A 19,829-nucleotide genomic window follows, 5' to 3' on the forward strand; every position below is an offset into this window, starting at 1 on the left:
TTAAAAATAATAAGAGACCATGAAATAACAATTAAGCAGCTCCAAGATGATGCAAAGAAAAATAATGTAAAACTGAAAGGTGTAAGTGAAAAAGCAGGAGTCAACATAAATGACATAAAAACTTTTGCAGAAGTAATAAAAGAAAATTTCCAAAGCATGGGAAAAGAATCTGACATACAGATAAGTGATGCATATAGAACTCCAAACAGCTATAAGCAAAATAAATCTATACCTAGTTGTATAATAATTGAGATCCCAGAAATTCAGAACAAAACAGAATACTAAAAGCTGTTAAACAAAAGAACCAGATCTTCAACCAGACCTATCAAGGAAAGCCCATTATAAGCACAGCCAACTTCTCAATACAAGCCTTCAAGTCAAGAAGAGGTTGGAGTGAAGTATTTCAAGTTCTGGAACAAAAAAACTTCTAACCAAGTTGATTTATCATGTAAAAATATCTTTGAAAATTAATGGAGAAATAAGATACTTCCATGACAAAGAACTACTGAAGAAATTCATGTCCATCTAATCAACTTTGGACAGAGTACTGAAAGATATTGTATATAGAGATAAAAATTACCACAATTCCCAGAACAACAACAGAAATAAACCACCAGGCAGGGCAAGAAATTAAGCAAAGAGGAAAAGCAAGGAGCCAACAATAGGAAAATAACATGAGAACAATAAGTCATTACATACTAGTTATAACCTTCAATGTAAATGGTCTCAATTCACCAATCAAAAGAAACAGACTGGCAGAATAGATCAAGAAACAAGATTCAAAAATATGTAACTCAAGAAACATATGTAACTCAAGAAGGAAACTCATAGATTGAAAGTCAAAAGATGGAAAACAATATTCCATTCAACAAGAACCAAGAAAAAAACAGAAGTACCTATTCTATTTGCAAACAATGTGAACTTCAAACTAAAAATAATCAAAAGAGATAAAGAAGGTCACTACATACTTTCTGGGGAAAAATTCAAGAGGAAGAGACAACAATCATAAATATACATGCACCAAATAAGGCAGCAGCCAACTATGTAAGAAAAGGGCTGGGGATTTAGCTCAGTGGCATAAGCACCTGCCTGGCAAGTGCGAGTACAACAAAACCCCCCCAATTATGTAAGAAAAATATTAATAGACATTAAAAATCAAATATGCAATAACATAATTGTAATGAGGGGACTTTAATAACCCATAGTCACAGAGAGATAGACCAACTAGACAAAAAGTTGGCAAAGAAACAACAGAACTGAATCAAACATGTGAGTGAATGGACTTAGTAGATGTTCACAGAGTGTTTCACTCAATGATATCAGAATACACATTCTTCTCACCTGCACATGGAACATTCTCTAAAATAGACCATATATTAGCCAATAGAACATTCTTAAGTAAATGTAAAGGGATTGAAATTATCCTATGCATATTATCTGACCATAGTACACTGAAATTGGAAATTAATGGCAAAAGAAATTGCAAAACCAGCACAAATACATAAAAATTAAGTAACAACCTCTTGAACAGCCAGTGGCTTACAGGTGAAATTAAAGGAGAAATTAATATCTACAATTCAATGAAAATGCAGATGTAACATACAGAAACCTGTGGGACACAAAGAAAGCAGTCCTGAGAGGAAAATATATAGCAGCAAATTCTCATATCAGAATAACAGAATGAGCACAAATGAACAATCTAATATTATAATTCAAGCTTCTAGAAAAAAAGCAAGTCAAGCCCAAAGCTGACACAGGGGAGGATATTATAAGACTAGAGCAGAAATTACTAGAGTTGGGACTAAGAAAACAATACAAATAATTAATGAATCAAACAATTGGTTCTTTGAAATAATGAGCAAAGTTGATAAACCCCTAGCCAATCTTATCAAGAAAAGGAAAGAAAAAACTCAAATTCATGCAATGAGGAATGAAAAGGATGAAATCACTACAGATCCTGTGGAAATTTAGAAGATCATCAATATCTTCTTCGAAAATATTTACTCACATAACTTGGAAAACATAGAAGAAATGGACAGATTCCTAGAAATATGAATTATCAAAGGTGAATCAAGAAGATATAAAAATTTTGAATATCCCAATATCAGTTGCTGAAATTGAAAATTTAATTAAAACCTTACCAATAAAGAAAAGCCCAGGCCCTGATGGATTCACAGCTGAATTCTACAAGTAATTCAGAGAAGATTTAACACCAATATTCTTCAAACCCTTTAATGAAATTTAAAGAGAAGTAATTTTCCCTAACTCATTCTTGGAGGCAAGTATTACTCTTATTCCAAAACCAGAGTAAGACCCAACCAAAAAAGAGGACTACAGACCCCCTAATGAACTCCATAATGAACACAGAGGCAAAAGTTTTCAATAGAAACCAGCAAATACAATGTAGCAAATCACCAAGACAATTATACATGATGACCAATGAATGGCTCAACATATACAAATCACACCACATTAAGATAACCAAAGACAAAAATCACATGGTCATCTCTGTAGACGCAGGAAAAGCTTTTAATAAAGTCCAACAATCATTAATGATTTTAAAAATCCTACAGAAAATTAGAATTGATACCCACAACCTCAATCTGATAGTAGTCATCTATGACAAACCAACAGCAAACATCATATTGAACAGACAAAAACTGAAAGCATTCACTTTATAATAAGGAACAGGACAAAGATGTCCACTATCACTAGTTCTATTCAATATAGTTCTGGGGACATTAGCCAGAGCAAACAGGCAAGAGAGAGAAAAGGAATAAGGATAGGAAAGGAAGAAGTTAAATTTTCATTATTTGCAGGTGTCATGATACTCTTAAGACAACAAAAATGCCACCAGAGGACTGCTAGAATTAATAAGGAAATTCAGCAGTGTGGCTGAATACAAAGTCAACACTCAAAAATCCGTAGCATTCCTGTACACAAAAACTAACTACCTGAAAGACAAATTATGGAAATAACACCTTCATAACAGCATCCAAAAAATGAAATAGATAGGAATAAATTTATCATAGGATGTAAGAGATCTATATGTTGAAAATTATACTGTTCAGAAAAAAGAGTTTGAAAAGGATATCAGAAAATGGAACCAGGTATGGGTGTCTGACTGTAATCTCAGCACTGGGAAGGCTGAGATAGGAGGATCACTATGAGTTTGAGGCCAATATGGGCTACAAAATGAGTTCAAGGTTAGCCTGAATTGCATAGCAAAACTTTGTCTTAGAAAGAAAGAAAGAAAGAAAGAAAGAAAGAAAGAAAAGTGGAAAGATATCCCTTGCTCATGGATAAGAAGAACCAACATTGTGAAAATGGCCATACTCTAAAAACTTTTATGTAGATTTAATACAATTCTGATTATAATACCATTAGCAGACCTCACAAATCTAGAGAAAACATTCCTAAAATTCATTTGGAAAGAGAAGAGACCTAGAATAGCAAAGCAACCCTTGGCAACAAAGGACACATCACAATCCCAGACTTGAAATTATATTACCAAGCTACTGTGATAAAATCAGCATAGTGCTAAAAAAAAAGACCTCTGAGGAATCAGTGGGATGGAGTAGAAGATTCAGACATAACTAGAAAGACATTCAACCATATTATCTTTGACAAAGGGGCCAAACATGTTCACTGAAAGAAAGACAGTTTGTTTAATAAATGGTGTTAGAAAAAGTGACTTTCCACAAGCTGAAGAATAAACTAAACATATATCTATCACCATGCACTAAACTAAGGTCAAAATATATCACATATCTAAATATTCAAGCAGAAACACTAAATATACTGCAAGACAAATTAGGTAGAAACCTTGAAGACATAGGGAAAGGCATAGTTCATGAACAAGACACAAACTATACTGGAGGTACTTCAAAGAATCAGCAACTGGGATCTCAACTTATTAAAAAGATTTTGTACATCAAAAAAAATCACCAACAGAGTGGAAAGAAAACCCACAGAATGGGAAAAAATTTAGCCAACTATCCCTCAGACAAAGGACTTACAGGTAGAACACATAAAGAATTGAAAGAAAATCACCCCCCCCCAATTCAGACCCAATCCAAAAATGGGTATCTGAGATGAATATGCACTTCTCAGATGAAGAAATAAAAATGGCAAGTAAATATATGAAACAATGTTGAACATCACTAGTCATGCAAATTAAAACAACACTGAGGGCTCAGAACAAAGATGGTGGGTAGATAACAACTGGCTACAGAGGCTCCCTGAGATAGTCAACTTAGAATTCAACATAATACAGAGTGGGGAGCCCCAAACAAAGAGAGAGATGAATTCTCTTATCCCAAGAAGAAATTAAGGTGAGAAGAACCAACCAAACATACAGTCCCGGTGCTATTATTGGAACAGCTAAAGATTCAGTGTTCCCGCCACAGGAGGCAACTTGCCGACCATCCAAAGTCCTGCTGTGACTTGCCGAGGTCCCACCATGACTTGCTGAGCCATCCAAGGTCCTGCCGCTTCGACTCACTGGAGGTGCAGTTATACTGAGTTCAGGGTTGGCGAGCCGAATGGAGAGCTGATTGGCAGGGTACACTGACCTATGGTGAGTGACAGGAGTGGAGCCATTCCATAGAAAGGGGGCTCCTGTAGATGACATTCTGGGACTGGATGGGACTGGCAAGTACAAGGGGCAGCAGTGACTTCAGTCACTTGTTCCCTTCCTGAACAGGATTGGTGGAGTAAGCTAGGCTTGGGTCATGAGACCCAATAGGTTATCCAAAATCAAGTCCCTACAGGGGTGGCACACACTAACCACTCTAACCCAGAGAAACCTCAGAAATTTGACTGACCCGGAGGGGAGGCGGTGCAAAGTAATATAGTGCAGGCCACAGCAGCTTGACTGACCCAGAGGGGAGGCAGCACAAAGTAATACAGTACAGACCACAGCAGACTGACTGACCCAGCGGGGAGGGGCCAGCATACACTGTCCCTGTTTGCAACTCACTAGCATATGACAGTGGGAAGGGTCATCTAGCCAAAACACTTCAGAAGAATTGTAACCAACAAAGAAAGAAACTGGAGCCTCCTGGAAGAAGCAAAAAAGATGGGAAGAGGAAGCAACAAAAAGACCCCAGGTCCCAACCCTGAGAATATTGACCCAGGACAGGTAAATACAAAGGAGAATGAGAACATCAAACATGCAATATCAGTCACAGCACCAGTGGACATAAAGAGATATCTTTGGGACCTCATAGACAAGTTCAAAAGTGAAATATTTAGCCAAGTAAAGCAGGATATAAGAAGATTAATAAAAGAGATATTAAGCCCCCTCAAGCAGACACAGATGGAAGAAGGGAGGAACACAAACACAGGAGAGAATCATTTGGTGAAGAATATAAAAAAATATAGAATACATGAAGCAGATTCAAAGAGATCACCAGCAAATTAAAAACTCTATGGAAAGATGGCAGATCAGCTAGAAAGAAACTAAGGATAGATTATCCAAACTGGAGGACAATTTTGCAATGTGGGAGTATGAAAGGGAAAACTTTTTAAAAATAACAAGGAAATAAGCAGTAACAATACAAAGGCTAGAAGATGACAAGAGGATCTATAACTTTAGAATAAAGAATGTAAATGAAGAAGCTGGGGTACAAACAAAGGAACTACAAAGGTTATTCATAGAAATAATTAAGGAAAACTTTCCAAACATAGGAAAAGTAAATGTTATTCTGATATATGAGGCATACAGAACTCTAGCCACTTACAACCAAAACAGAGTTACACCCAGGCATATAATAATCAAGATCCCAGAAATTCAATATAAGAACAGAATATTAAAAGCTGTTAGAGACAAGAAACAGAACACCTATAAAGGAAAGCCCATCAGAACCACGGCAGACTTCTCAACACAAACCATCTAGTCAAGAAGAGCCTGGAGCGAAGTATTCCAAGCCCTGAAAGAAAATAACCCATCCCAGACTGATATACCCTGCTAAACTGTCTCTAGAAATTAATGGAGAAACAAGATGCTTCCAAGATAAAGAGGAACTTGGGAAACTCGCAACCACCAATCCAACTCTACAGAGAATATACTGTAGGGCATTCTAGAGAGAGAGAAAAGTACCAGGATTCCAGGAACAGTGGCAGAGAGGCCTCAATGAATGGAGCAGAAAACAGAATGCGTAAGTTAAGTAGACAACTGATGGCAAAAAAGAGCATAACAGAAATGAAGCAGAGAATATTTTATTCAAAACTGACATGATTGATAGTATCAAGTCTGAGAGCACAGGCAACTATACTAAAGATGACAAGACTCTAAGATGACAAGATACACATTTTGGTTTGATAACTGCCGGTTTTTGAAGTTCTATATAGTATACAAAGTTGAGTTTTTATTAATACCATAATGTACTGATATATTCAATTATACTATGTCTGATGATATAGCCAATTCTATTAGAGATAACAAGAGCCAACACAGGAACTATGGTAGAACTCTTTGTACAATGGTCTTATATGTTTTTTTTTCATTTCATGTGTTTATAGGAATATGTTTTATTTTGTCTTGCTTTATTTTGTTTCTTCCTCTAATATAGAAAGGATAGAAATACATGTAAAGACTCATGGACATGTAGATTCTATAAACAGTTTATGAGAACTGATTTTATGACACATGATGAAATGAACAGATACTTTGAAGAAAAAGAGACACTAAATATCCAGTGCTGATCCTGGAGTGTCATAATGTGAAATCCAACAATAGTATTATTCTTTGTTCAGAGTGATATTAACCTTATTGGGTTTATTCAATCTCGACATAATTGAAGATATGGATAACTGCATGTATGTTTAAATGTATAGGATTGATAACCATATTTCTAAGTTTTTGTTGGATAGTTGAACAGAACTGGTTGCAATCTCACTGTTTGAATCCCCACTTTATATGTTCCACTTTAGTATCTTGAATAACTATTTGTAAGAAGACAATCTGTAATCATCAACTAGTGATTTTGTTTATTTTTATTTTTATTTTTAATTATGTTTATGTTTATTTTTTCTTTGAAATTATGTATTATTTCTACCTGTTTTCATTTAGTCTTTCTTTAAATTAAATTTTAAAAAGACACTACAGACTTCCAGGAGAACATGGCAGATAGATAGCAGCAGCTATGGAGGCTCTCTGAGATACCCTGCTTAAAATCCAGGAATGGTGCAGTACAAGGAGTCCTAAGCAAGGGGAGTTACACCGTGCCAACCCAGGAATGAACTAAGCTAAGAGAAACCAACTGGAAATCCAATCCTGGTGCTATAACAGGAACAGATAAAATCTCAGCATGGGAAGCAAGAACCCGCACTGCTGGAAGCCATGATTTGAATTTCCTGCTGCTGCTGCGTCCAAATCTGCAGGACAGGGAGAGAGATGCGTGAAAGCTCTGAGAGCAGGAATTTGCAAACGGAGTTGAGAGCAGGACTAACAGAGAGCCCTACATTGACTTGTGGTGAATGAGCGCAACAGGGACCCTTTCATAGAATAGGAGGCTCCAGAAAAAGACATACTGGGACCAGGCAGACTTGCCGGAACAGGACGCTGCAGTGACATTAGCCACACATTCCCCTCACAAGTGGGATTGGTGGGGAGTTCCTGGCCTGTGTGACACCGCTGACTAAGACTCAGTAGGCAAGCCCAAACCAGGTCTCAGCACCTGGAGGTACACCCTAGCACTGAAGTCTTCAGTAGGTTGACCTGGAGGGGAGGGCCCAGCATAGGTTGCCGAGGTCTGTGTCTCCCTAGTACACTGCAGTGGGCAGGAACACCTAGCCAGCAGATTCAAACAAACTGTAACAGACAAAGAGAAAAAAATTGGGCCTCCTAAACACACTTGTATGGAAGGAACAAAAAGTATGGGAAGAGGAAGCAACAAGAAAGGGTCCTCAGTCCCCAGTCCTGAGAACACTGATCCAGGAAAGGGAAATGCAAAGGAAGACAGAAAACATGCAATATCAGACGCAGCACCAATACACATAAAGTGATATCTCCAGAGCCTCATAGACAAGTTTAAAAATGAAGTATTTTAATGAAATAAAGCAAGATATAAGTAGAATAGTTAGAGAAATGCTAAGCACCGCCCAAGAAAAGACAGATGGTAGAATGGAAGAACAGAAAAAAAGGGGAGAATTGCTTGATGAAGAAAATAGAAAAAACATAGAATACGTGAAGCAGGTTCAAAGAGATTACCAGGAAACTAAAAACTCTATTGAAAGCTGGCATAACAGCTTGAAAGAAACTAAGGATAGATTATCTGAATTGGAGGGCAGATTTGTAATATGGGAGCATGAAATGAAAAAATTCTTAAAAATAACAAGAAAACAAACAGCAATAATACAAAGGCTAGAAGATGATAAGAGGATCTATAACTTAAGAATTAAGAACATAAAAGAAGAAGTAGGGACACAAACAAATGGACTATAAAAGCTATTCACAGAAATAATCTGAGAGAATTTCCCTAATTTAGCAAAAGGTAAAGATACTCAGATGTATAAGGCATACAGGACCCCAGCCACCTACAACCCAAACAGAGCTACACCCAGGCATATAATAATCAAAATTCCAGAAATCTAATATAAGAACAGAATATTAAAAGCCATCAGAGACAAGAAACAGATCACTTACAAGGGAACACCCATCAGAATTACAGCAGACTTCTCGGCACAAACCATCAAATCACAAAGAACGTGGGGGGAAATAATTCAAGCTTTGAAAGATAACAATCTCCAGCCAAGATTGATATATCCTGCACAACTGTCCCTGGAAATTGATAGAAAAACAAGGTGCTTCCAGGATAAAGAGGAACCAGGGGAATTTGCAACCACCAATTCAACTCTACAGAGAATACTGCAGGATATTCTAAAAATGAAAAATACCAAGACTTCAGAAACAGTGGCAGAGAGGCCACAATGAATGGAGCAGAAAGCGAAATGAAGAAGACAAACTGACAACTAATGACAGAAAAAGAGCTCAACAGAAATGAGGAAGAGAAGATTGGATGGTAGGAACAGCTATTTTGGAGAAAACAAGACATCATAATAGCTAGTGCTGATTTAGTATCATCTTGTTTTGAAGTCCCATCAAGCTTTTATTCTTCTATCTCTATCAGTCCTAACAGGTTGTATCTTATTGGATTTTATTATATGTGATAATATAAGCAAAAACTTTTATAGACAAAGAGATTACACAGAAACCATTGTTCATTTTCTGATAGTTGGTTCTAAATACCTGTAATACTGTCATTCTCTTGAATGGTTTTACATTGTCTTGATATGTTTGGTGCTACAGTATACAAAGTTATACTCAAAGATTTCAAGGAAAGAGATACTGTGGTAACTACTTTTATGTCAGGATATCTTGTGGTGAAACACAATTTTGCTTAAATGGTTATGCTTTGACCTGCGCTGGTTTGTTGTTATGCCCTCTTTTATCTCAATCTCCTTTTTAAAAAATCATTTACTTTTTTATCTTTATCTTTTTAGTTAAGGGAAAAATTTTTTAAAAGCAGGATACATTATAGTAACCCACTTTGATTTCCTATTAACTTGATTTGAAACCCTGTATAGCCCTCACCATCTTGCTTTGACTGATTTTCCTCTATTCTGCTTTGCTTAATAGTACCAAGTTCAAAAATATAGGCAAAACTGTGACGACAATAAGATTCATTATGATGCCCATCCTGGTTGACTATTATCTTCTTTTAAAGTCCTGTAATGTCTCCAGTGTCTTGGTTTTATTCTTTACTATTTTGTTCAATTTTATTGTAACTGATGATATAGGCAATTCTTTTTAAGATAGCAAGAGGCAGTATGGTAACCATTGTTGATCACCTAGTATTTTGTTTTTACATTATCTATTGTGTCCATCCTTTTGCTTTGACTGACTCTGTTCTGATATGTCGCATTTGGTTTTACTCTCTTCAAAAAAAGTAATAAGAACAGCAGGAGTAATAAAACCCCAAATGTGTAATTGTCATTGTACAAAAGAAAGGAAAAGAAAGTGCTCTAAAGGTTATAACTGCATATATATTTAAGTGTATAAGATAGATAACCATATTACTGAATTTTGTTGGATCATTGAACAAAACTGTTTCCAGTCTCACTGTTTGAAAGTCCACTCTATATGCTTTAATTTTGTAACTTGAACAACTATTTTTAAGATAACAATATGTAATCTATTAACTAGTGATTTCCTACTGTTTATGTTTTCTGAAATTCTGTGTAACTTGTACCCTTTTCCTATTTTTTTTTTCTCCTTAAATTAAAAAAAAAAAAAAAAGAATTCAGGGGGGAAAAAAAAGACCCTATAGTACCCAGTGCTGATCATGGAGTGTCATGATGTGAAATCTAGCAATACTATTATTCTTTGTTCAGAATGATTTTAACCTGCTTTAGTTTGTTTAATCTAAACATAAATGAAGATATGGATAACTGCATGTATGTTTAAGTGTATAGGATTGACAATAGTGTTACTAAGTTTTTGCTGGAGAGTTGAACAGAACTGTTTGCAGTCTGACTGTTTGAATTCCTTCTTTTTTTTTTCTTTGTCTTTTTCTTTTTTATCGGTACCAGGGATCAAACTCACGACTGCCTGCTTGCAAGGCAGTTGCTTATGAGCTAAATCCCCAGCCCTTGAATTCTATCTTTACACTTCCATTTTTGTATCTTGAACAACTATTTGTAAAATGACAATATGTTAAACATCAACTAGTGATTTCTTACTGTTTATTTTTTTCTCTGAACATATGTATTATTTCTACCTATTTTCTGTTTTGTTTAGTCTTTCTTTAAATAAGATTTAAAAATAAATAAATAAATAAATAAATAAAACACAGATTCCACCCCACTGCAGAAAGATTGGCTATCATCAAGAAATCAGTAACAGGGGCTGGGGATTTAGCTCAGCGGCATAAGCGCCTGTCTTGCAAGTAGGCAGTCGTGAGTTCGATCCCCAGTACCGATAAAAAGGAAAAAGACCAAAAAAAAAAAAAAAAAAAAACAAAAGAAAAAGAAAAGAAATCAGTAACAAATACTGGCTGGGCTGTAGTGAAAAAGGAATTCTTCTCAAGTGTTAGTGGGAGTGTAGACTGGTATAATCACTGTGGAAATCAATGTGAAGGTTTCACAAAAAACTAGGATTAGAAGTCCCCCATTCAACCCAGCTATTCCCCTTCTGGGTGTTTTCCAAGAGGAACTGAAAACATCATATCGGGGGCTGGGGGTTTAGCTCAGCGGCATAAGCACCTGCCTTGAAAGCAGGTAGTCATGAGTTCGATCCCCGGTACCGATAAAAAGGAAAAAGACAAAAAAAAAAAAAAAAAAGAAAGAAAGAAAACATCATAGCACAGTGATACACGTGCACCTATGTTTACAGCAGCACAATTTGTAATAGCTAGATTTTGGAAAAAGCCCAAATGTCCATCAATTACAGAATGGATAAAAAAGAAGTGAAATTTTTATATAATGGAGTACTACTGTTATAAAGAAGGATAAACTTGAGGCTTTTACAGGTAAATGGGTGCAACTTGAGACCATAATCATAAGTCAATAAATCAAACTCACATGTGAAAATACTGTATTGTCTCCTAAGAGTAAAAAACTGATAGTAAATAAGATCCAAAATGTATAATATATATTATGAAAGTAAAAATGAAAGAAAGTGTTCAAAGGGAAAGAACAACTGGGATAGGGGAAAGAGAAAAAAAAGTAGGGAAAAGATTATATATATATATATATATATATGTACATATATATATACACATACACAAGATAGATAACTATACTACTAATCTCTGTTAGTTCCTCAAGAAGAATGGTTTGATTGATCATTTTTATTATGCCTATATCTTATAATCTCAACAACTATTTTGAATATAGCAGTACACAATATATTAACTATTGTTAATCCATTGGTTTTGAAATTCTGTATCATTTTTATTATTTTTTTCATTTTAAAATTTTATAAAAGGTAGGAAATAAGTTTCAAAATCAAATACTGATACTATGCTGCATTTGTGGCCATAGAATAATACCCAAACATACATCATAAAAATATGTAAGCAATATTTATTTGTATATCAAATATACATGAATTATGTATAATAGAAATATGCTTACATAGGTAGAGCAAATACTTGAAAGGGTACCCAGGAAATAAACTTGGTATGTTGAAAGTTAGGGACATTTTACAATGTCAATCATTTCTTCATTGATTGATTTTATTTTTAAATTAATTTTTATTAATATAAGCAAACATATATGCCCCTCCCATACTGAGTTTTTAAAAACATGGTTCATCTAAGATCAGCTATAGATGGAGACCCCAGAACACTCACTTCCCAGGAAACTTTTCTTTGAGCAAGTTTTCTATTAGTTTGCACTAGAGAGTATCCATCATTTCATAGTGTGACCTCTTTAAAGCCCAGCAGTTTTCCAGGACTGGACCCTATGTCCTTATGTACTTATGATTTGGGACATGTGAGGTAGCCTTTTATTTAAGTTTTATAGTTACAAAAGGAAATTGTTGTCCAAGAAAAATTCACAATATGCAAACAAATCATACATGTAACTTTTGGTGCCATTGCACTGAGAATTAAGCAGCCATTGCCCAGTAAGAAAATTTCTAGGGCCACACAAACCCATGAGCTCAAGCTTCCTGCTGTCTCCTCCTTTTGCTTTTCCCATACTTTCCTTTCCTTTCCACTTTCTAACTTCCAGTCTTCAACTCTACTGTATTTCTTTTCTTTTTTTTTTTTTTTTGTAATGCTTGGGATTGAACTTGGCTTCATGCTAGGCAAACCTCCCTCCACCACTATACCACTGAGCTAGATCCTCAAACCTTTTTTTTTAAATTTTGAGACTGTCTTGTTAAATTGACCAGGCTGACCTCAAATGTGGGATCCTGCTGCTTCAGTCTCCTGAGTAGCTGGGATTACAGGTGCCCTCACCCATGCCAGCACTTTGTTTTTACTAGTAAATTTTTTGTGCCCTCCAGGTAGACTTTGTACTCGCTTTTGAATGTCCAAAACTGTCAGCAATTATATCAAAGAGAGTCTACTTAGCAAAAGGGCTTCCATATCTTGACTGATAAAGACTTTAATGTTAGGAGTGGATGGAAGTGAAGGCCTTTCTAATACGATGACAACAGCAAACTTTCATTAATCAAGGCCTTTCTGTGCAACAGACCCTGGACTAAAGCACCTTTCATGTCTTATTTCATTTTGTCTTCATAACTCCAGGAGATTTTAATATAAAAAAGTTGTCCTGAACCCCACCTATGTGATGAAATTTTTAGCCTGCTTTAGAAAAGAAATTCAGATTTTCCTGACAACCCACTTAAGCCATTTTTTGATTAGCTTCAATGGAATTAAGACTTGTCCTGAGAAACTATCAGCTATACCACAGCTGGTGAACCAGGCAAGAGTCTAGTGACTTTTTCTAACACCTCTTCTCTATTTTCACACTCAGTCAACAAGGTGAACACTCATATTGACTTTTGTAAATTGCCTTTACTGAAGGTGAATCTTGTTTATGAGATTTTTCCCTGTGTTGCAGGATTCCCATAAAATTTTGACACATGCTCATAATCAAATTACTAAATAGATGTTCCACTTCCGCCATTTAACACAGACTAAGTGGTGATGGATCCAGAGCATGAAGGTAGATTTGTTTGATTCCAAAATCCAGGCTTCTGATATTGTATTTTACATTCTCACCATGCAAATCAGCTTCTCATTTTACTCAGCTCTCTGAGTACAAAATGTGTGGCCATCAACCCCACTTCTCTACTAAAGCCATATGATACTACCAAAGTCCTAGTGATGAGGACATCAGATTCTCCAATGATGACACCAAGCCCCATCCTGCCAGTGCTGACTCTGGTCATAGAATCTCCAAGCCTGGTGTTCTCTAGCTTATTCCCTCCTTTCCTGATTGTCCCAGCCACCACTGCATGGGCCTCAGATAAGGTGTGTTTTCCTTTCATATACTGGTTCAGTAGAGAACAGAAGTCTTATGCCATCATCCTAGCTGGGTGTTATCCTACCATCCCACCAGGTTTTGCTTAACGCCTGCAAGCAGCTGGGGAAATACACAGTGGGTAAGAGGCAGCCTGTTGACCTGCAGCATAAGATCCAGGAACTCAGTTTAGAGCCCTCAGTAAGTGACCCTGCTAATAAGTGTCCCCTACAGGCCACAAGCGTCCTGCCATCCAGGACAGCTGTTATGGTTTACATCTAGATTTTTCTCCCAAAAGATTCATGTATTTGGAAGGTGACTGGTTTACAAATGTGCTACAACTGATGTTAGGTGTTAGACCCTGGTCATAGACAGGGCACTGTGGATATGACCTGGAAGTGTTTATCTCCCTCTCTAGCTGCTCCTCTTCTCTCTGCTTTCTGGCTACCACGTCATTCTTCTGTTCAGATCTGCTGAACATGAGCTGAAACTTATGAAACTTCAAATCAAACCAAACCAAACAAAAACCTGTCTCCTTTAACTTACAGATATCAGGTATTTTATCTCAGTGACACGAAAAGTGATTAACACAAGAGTCCTTACTTTTAAACCTGAGGGATGAGGTCAAAAGTTTTGCATTGCTGCCTAAGAGTGGCCTTCAGAGCTCTACTTCCTGAGTCATTGGTATTGCATGGGAACCTCTGGTCACCATTTATGGGACTATGTAGTTAGAGTTCAAATACCAAAGGATCCTAAAGCAATCTCATCTTAGCTCAGTCGGCTCTTTTGAACATCTGTTCATCCATTCATCAAGTCCAAGCTTCCTGCTCTCTCCTCTAGCTTTTTCTTCTCTTCGTGCTGCTCTGCCTCTAAAATTTGCACTGTCCCCTCTGCCTTATCTGAATGACTCATTATTGTCCTTCAGATTTCAGCTTCCTGCTTCCTCCTCCAGGAAGCCTGATCAGATACTCTGTAACCCCACGCCCTTCACTTGTATAGCCATTATCCCTCTTTAATCACTTCTCGTTTTGTTCCCTATCATCAGACATGAATGTAGCCACCATTGTGAGTTAAAAAAATTGGTTCTACTCATTCACTAGTGTATCCTCAGTTCCTGGCTTGCATGGGGTATTAGATACATAGTTAGTGAATGAATAAATTGTGCTATATAACATAGCGCAAACAGAAAGCTCGGCATTGATTGACTTTATAAACAAAGTAGTAAAATTGGTTTGTTATCAATTTGTGATTATCTATCTTATCAGGTAAAATGAGTTTCAAACACTGTTCCATAATTGATCCAAATTAGTTTCTTCTCTTTTGCCTCAGAGAAAGAGTTTGAATATACAGATTTATTTGCATTATCCTGATTATGAGCCATATTCTTGTGGGATAATTTTGTTTGTTATATCAAACTAAAGTGGTTCTTTAGCTCATGGGACAGTAGAGCAGATAGTAAGACCCTACCTTTTATTTCTGACTCTGTTCACTTCTGATCTGATTGTGAATTAAGATGTTAAATGATCAGCAATTCACAAATGCATCTATAATTCTCAATGACATATAATATTCACATTTCAATCATTAGTATACACCATGAAAGAAATCTAACTTTATTGAAATGCCATTTTGAAAAGTGTGCTTGGTTGTAAATGTGCATCAGATCATTCGCACTCACCCTACACCTAAGTAATGAATGCTCTGGTCAAACCAAGGATAGATTAGAGGCAAATTATTGCTAAAAGGGAACGCAAAACTATAAATTCCTCTGCAATTGGATCACACTCTGATCATCAGTTTAGCTTTGGAAGTTAACTGTGTTTTCCAGTAAGTCTTTTTTGTTCAAGGAGTTGTCGAGCCACATCATTTGTCACCTCCTTCAGGATGCTATTAACCCAGAATGGAGTGTGGGAAGGAACCATGGACCACCTACTATAAACAGATCTATTCTGATCTGTGTATGTGATTCTGCTGGCATTGAAAAAGAAGTTCTCAAAAATGCTACTTCCCTTTACATCTATTCACTTCACTGTATTGCTAATCGACTAATATTTAAGGACTTACTGAATGCTATTTTACTAATCAAAACATTTTCATAGAAACACATTTTCAGTGGGTTTCTTTTATGGGGAAGTAAAACTATAATCAATTCTCTGGTAGAGGAACTTCAGAATGATGAAATCTGGTGGCAAGAACAGCTAGCTGTGAAAAAACACAAACCAAACAACCTCTGTAATGGAAGATGCTTCCTCCTAACTGGAGAGCATTCAGTGACACCCTGGTAGCTTTGAATAAATTCAGCACGGATTGGTCAGAGTGAGCTATACACATGTTTTAGTCCAGACTCTAAACAGGAAGTGGCTTTTATCACCCAAAGGCAGTTCACATCCCTTCCCACAGACAGAATGCAAGATGCTGATTGAAGATAGTGCAGAAGGCAGAAGGAATGTTAGCAAGACTTTATGCCCACATTAAAGAGAAATTTGCAGGGTCAAGGGAACAACCGAAAGTGTCCCTTTGACTAAGGCTTATCGAAGTACCAGCACTTACAGAACATAGAGGGAATGAAAATCCCTTATGGCTGTGTTTAACGGGGACTGTGTTTTGCATAGGCTTCACTGAAGATTATCTCCAAATAGTCACAATATAGCTTTTCTTGGTTTTGATTTTTAAAATTGACAAGTAGCATCACATTTTTTAAATGTATAACAAGATGTTCTGAAGTAAATAAACATCGCAGAATGGTTAGGTTTAGGTAGTTAATGAAAGCATTATTGTGTGATGCTATCATTTTTATGGTGAGAGCATTTAACATTCATTCTTTTTAGAGTTTTCATGAATACATCACCATTCACAGTCACACTGCTATACAACACATCTCTTAAGTTTATTTCTCCTAACTGTAATGTGTATCTTTTTGCATGTCCCCATTCTTCTCTTTCCTCTAATCACCCTAGCCATATGTATCTACTATCTATGACTAATCAGAGAAATGCAAGTCAAAACCATGAGATCACCCTACTTCAGTTAGAACAGCTATCATCAAAAATCAAATGATAACAACTGTTGGTGAAGATATAGAGGAAAGGCAATACTCATGTAATAACCACAATGAAAGTCTGAAAATAAGAGATATGAGCTGAGAAGGAAAAAAAATGCTGATGTAGATGTCAACTGTAGCTACAGTATCTCTTTCTAGGGAATGAGAGAGAAAAATGATACTTTCAAATGATCCAAAATGGAAAATTTTGTCACATTTAGATCTCAGTAAGGAAAATTCTAAAAGGATATTTCACAAGCAGAACAAAATGATCCAAGATGGCAAATCTGAGGGAGACAATGAGACAAAGAATGGCAAATGTGGTAAGTCAAACCTGATGTAATGAATGAAGTATGAAATTCCATCTTACCCTAGAAAGAGTGGCCATTATCAAAAAATCAAATAAAACAAATCCTAGCAAGGGTACAGGTGGAAAAAAAAACCCCTACATTGTTGGTAGCAATTTGAACTAGTACAAGTACTATGAAAATCAGTATGAAGATTCCTCAAAAACTAAAACTAAAAATTCCATTTGACCCAGCCATAACCCTTCCCAAAATGCTAGAGACATCATATTACAGAAGTATATGCACATCCATGTTTATAGTAGCAAACTCATACTAGCTAAATCTTGGAAGCAGAGTATACTTCAATCAACAGATGAATGCATGAAGAAAACGTGCTATTCACACACAATGGAGCTCTACTCCTACCATTAAAGAAAGTTGAGAAGAGGAAGGATAGATTATCTGTAGAAAAATAGATGCAGAAAAAGGCAGAAAGATGGCAGATAGATAACAGCAGGCTACAGAGGCTCCCTGAGATAGTCAAATTAGAATTCACCATAACACAGCATGGGGAGTCCCAAACAGAGGGAGATAAATCCTCTCGACCCAAGGTGAGAAGAACCAATCAAACATACAGTCCTGGTGCTACGACTGGAACAGCTGAAGGCTTGAGGTTCTTGCCACAGGGCCTGAACTCACGTGGCAGCAACTTACCAAACCATCTGGAATCCCACCACTTCAACTCACTGGAAACGCAGTCACACTGAGGTCGGGGTCAGTGAACCGAACTTAGAACTGAGCTGGTGGGGAACCTGCATCGACCTGTGGTGAGTGATGGGAATAAAGCCTTTCTATAGGAAAAAAGTGGCTCCAACAGATGACATTCTGGGACCAGGCAGACTGGAAAGAACAAAGGAGCTGCAGTGACTTCAGTCAGCTACTCCCTTCTCAAGCGGGACTGGTGGGGAGCACTTGACCTGGGTCACGCCCTAGACTGACACCCAACAGGGTAGCCCAAACCAAGTCCTTACACCTGGTGGTGCACCCTAATGCAGTGAAGCCCTCAGCAGGTTGACTAACCCAGAGGGGAGGGCCCAGCATAGGCTGCCCTGCTCAGTACCTCCGTAGTACACTGCAGTGGGTGGGAACATCTAGTCAGTGTGCTTCAGACGAACTGTAACCAACAAAGAAAGAAACTGGGGCCTCCTATATATACCTGTATGGAAGAAACAAAAAATATGAGAAGAGGAAGCAACAAGAAAGGGTCCCCACCCCCCAACCCTGAGAACATTGATCCACCGAAAAGTAAATGCAAAGAAAATTGAGGACAGCAAACATGCAATATCAGACACAGCACCAGTGGACATAAAGTGATATCCTCGGGACCTCATAGATGAGTTCAAAAGTGAAGTATTTAACCAAATAAAGCAAGAGACAAATAGAATAATAAAAGAAATATTAAGCATGTCTCAAGAAAAAACAGATGGAAGAATGGAGGAACATAAAAAAGGGGAGAATTGTTTGATGAAGAAAATATAGAATACATGAAGCAGGTTCAAAGAGATTACCAGGAAATTAAAAACTCCAGTGAAAGCTGGCAAAACTGCTTGGAAGAAACTAAGGATAGATTATCCGAACTGGAGGACAGGTTTGCAATGTGGGATCATGAAAGGAAAAATTTCTTAAAAATATCAAGGAAACAAGCAGTAGCAATACAAAGGCTAGAAGATGACAAGAGGGTCTATAACTTAAGAATAAAGAATGTGAATTAAGAAGCAGGGGTACAAACAAAGGAACTACAAAGACTATTCATGGAAATAATCAAGGAAAACTTCCCAAACATAGGAAGAAGAAAAGGATATTCTGATGTATGAGGCATACAGAACTCTAGCCACCTACAACCAAAACAGAGCTATACCAAGGCATATAATAATCAAGATTCCAGAAATCCAGCATAAAAACAGAATATTAAAAGCTGTTGGAGACAAGAAACAGATTACCTTCAGGGGAAATCCCATCAGAATTACGGCAGACTTCTTGGCACAAACTATCAAATCAAGAAGAGTGTGGAGCAAAATATTCCAAGCCCTGAAAGAAGATAACCTCCAGCCCAGATTGATGTACCCTGAAAAATTGTCCCTAGAAATTAATGGAGAAGCAAGATGCTTCCAAGATAAAGAAGAACTGGGGGAATTTGCAGCCACCAATCCAACTCTACAGAGAATACTGAAGGACATTTAAAGAGAGAGCAAAGCACGAGGATTCCAGGAACTGTGGCTGAGAGACCCCAATGAATGGTGCAAAAAGCAAAATGAAGAAGACAAACAGATAACTAATAATGGAAAAAGAGCACAACAGAAATGAGGCAGAGAAGATTGGATATAATTTCTAACATAGATGGCCTAGATACACTAAATTAAGGAAAAAAGAGAATTGCAGGCAGAGTGGATCAAGAGATATGGTCCACTGAGATGCTCTTAATAGGAAGTATAATTACCCTGAAGAAGGATATATGGACTGAA

This window comes from Cavia porcellus, unplaced genomic scaffold, assembly GCF_034190915.1.
Source record: "Cavia porcellus strain 051 isolate PalLab524CR breed Dunkin Hartley unplaced genomic scaffold, mCavPor4.1 scaffold_4, whole genome shotgun sequence".
Classification (NCBI taxonomy): domain Eukaryota; kingdom Metazoa; phylum Chordata; class Mammalia; order Rodentia; family Caviidae; genus Cavia; species Cavia porcellus.